A 2880-nucleotide genomic window follows, 5' to 3' on the forward strand; every position below is an offset into this window, starting at 1 on the left:
AGCAAAAACAGCAAAATCTTACTGGGCTTCTTTTGTGTGCTGTGGAATTTGGTTCTGTAACCATCAGGCTGGAGGCCCCAAAACAAGGCCAGACAGAAATGTGAGTTGCCCCCCTTGGGCGGTTGGATATGGCTGTGCAAAAATGGGAGTTAACTCCATTTGCAGCCAGGGTCCTAGGGAGCTGCTGCAAGCTGTCAGAATTACAGCCTAAAAATCCAATGGTCCCATGGGGAACATTCCAATTAGAAAAGATCATTTAGGAAGCACCCTTGGAAGCAAAGGTTCCCCAATTAAGCCAAATGGGATACCTGTTTTAATTGGCAAACAGAAGCCTCTAAAAGGTTTCAAAACCCCAACGTGGTTTCTTTAAAAGATTTCATTGCAAGAGGCTAATGAAAAATTGCAGATGTAAGAGGGGCCTAAAACAAAAGCCTGGAAGACTGATAAAGCCCCCACTCCTCTGCTCCTGTCATCCTTTCAGTGCTCACTGTACTCATCCTCTGAATTGTTTTAACACTCGGAAAGGACTACAGAACCGTAAACAGAAGTCCACCAAGTGAAGGGCCTTACACACACCCCCATATCCACCTTCAAAGAAGGCCTGCCACATGGGTCCCTCCAGAGTTGACCAAACGGAGGGGTTTTCTAGGTAAACAGCCAAGGGGAAACTCTGGTAGATCCCAGAGCCAGCAGAGGGGATCCTGGAAAAACTGGCAGAAGCCAGCACAGGGTGGAAGTTCTTACCGAATCAGCTCTCCTGCGTCTCTGTCTGCAGTGCCCAGTTGTGAGGGGAAAATTTCACGTTGTCCCTTTCCAAATCCAGACCCGTTGGTCATTGATCCTTCGTGTCCCAGCTGCCGGCGCCTTGTTCCTCTTGTTGGCACAGCCGGGCTTGGCTTTCTGTCTGCCCGGGACTTTGTGGTTGTGTTTCTTTCTCTTGGCTCTCATTGGGAGTAACTCTGGAGCTTGGAAAGCTACTATCCTTTGCACCCTCTTTGTGGACCGTCTTACACCAAAGGGGCGATTACTGAATACTGCCAGAAATATTTAAAATTAGAACTATGTACCCAGGGGAGCCTGGGTGGCTCAGTTGGTTAAGCGGCTGCCTTTGGCTCAGGTCATGATCTCAGGGTCCTGGGATAGAGCCTCGATCGTATGGGGCTCCTTGCTGTCAGTGGGGAGTCTGCTTCTCCCGCTCCCTCTGCCCCTCTGCCCCCCCCACAATGCTCTCTCCCTCTCTCAAATAAATGAATAAAATCTTAAAAAAAAAAAAAAAAAAAAAAGAACTCTGTACCCAGAGGGAAACAAGCAAATTGAGATACTGTAGTTGGGTAGGTGGATGACCCATGATATCATTTAAGTTATAATCCGATTGTTTGAGGAACTGAAAGCAACTATCCTTATCTTTCAAATCTTCACAGAACTAGAAATGCAGCTCTAGAGGCAATTCAAAGTTCCCCTATTCCTTTCCCAATCCCCAAACTTCTCCTAACTATCTTAAACCCCTTGTAAACTATTGGCTTTAGGAAACCAAAGTCCTTCTAGAGGAACGTGCATTCTTTCTCTGTCCCTCAAACTTAGCACATCCTGTCAGGACTTTGAAATGTAAACATAGCCCACAATCACCTGAGATTGAGGGGGGAAAAGAGGGAAAGAGGCCTTTTTATAATATAAACTGCTAAAAGGGTTCTCCTGCCCAGACTCCAGCACTTCTTCCTTACCATCAATTCCAAGAACAAAGACAAGTCTTGAAAATCTTCTTCGCCAATATTAGAACTAGATTTTTCCACCTCCGATAGTATTGCTAAAATTAGTTTGTCGAAGAGCTCTATTTAGTTGGACAGGTGCTTGTAAGGATGGGGCATTCTAAAACTCTCAGACACACGAAAGCTAGTCCAAATGCTTTTTCAAGTTCACGTGACCTGGGAAAATATTCAGTTGGTTTAATTAAAATAGACTTGTCTCTAGAGTTACCAGCATTAAAATTAGAGCTTTCATTCTGCCTGGGTTTATGGAAACTCAAATAGGTTGATATCATGATCTCTTACACAAAATGGTTTTTGTGTATTTTTTAAATAGCTCAAAAGAATGATGAACTTTGATGTCTCCTAACGTTTCTATGTCCCCATAGAGATTTTGGTAATCTAAAATCTTGAAGTTTTGCTGAGTTAGGTTAAATGATGAAATAAGTTAAATTCATTAAATATGTAGATCGTTTCCAAATAAGACATAATACTAAAATACTAGTTACTAAACATAGGTTTATCTACTTCTGGCTTCCTTATTACAGAGAAACTACAGATAAGTTTGGGTCGCTAATAAACATGGGTGGGTTTTTTTGTTTATTTAATTTATTTATTAAGTTTATTTTGGGGGGTGCCTGGGTGGCTCAGATGATTGAGTAGCCGACTTCATTTTGGCTCAGGTCACAGTCTCAGGGTCCTAGGATTGAGTCCCACGTCAGGCTCCCTGCTCAGCTGGGAGTCATCTACTCCCTCTCTCTCTGCTCCTCTCTCCCCACTCATGCTTGCTCTCTCTCTGGCGCGCGCGTGCTCTCTCAAATAAACATCTTTAAAATAAATAAGGGTGCCTGGGTGGCTCAGTCAGTTAAGCATCTGCCTTCAGCTCAGGTCATGATCCGAGGGCCCAGGGATTGAGTCCCGTGCCGGGCTCCCTGCTCAGCAGCGAGCCTGCTTCTCCCTCTGCCTGCCAATCCCCCTCCTTGTGCTCTCTCTCTGAGATATATAAATAAATAAAATCTTTAAAAAAAAATGTACTTGGGGGCGGCTTGCTGGCTCAGTCAGCAGATCGTGCAACTGCTGTTCTTGGGGTTGTAAATTCAAGCCCCACTTTGGGTGGAGAGATCACTAAATAAATAAA

The sequence above is a fragment of the Ursus arctos genome, unplaced genomic scaffold (genome assembly GCF_023065955.2).
Source record: "Ursus arctos isolate Adak ecotype North America unplaced genomic scaffold, UrsArc2.0 scaffold_32, whole genome shotgun sequence".
Taxonomy (NCBI): Eukaryota; Metazoa; Chordata; class Mammalia; order Carnivora; family Ursidae; genus Ursus; species Ursus arctos.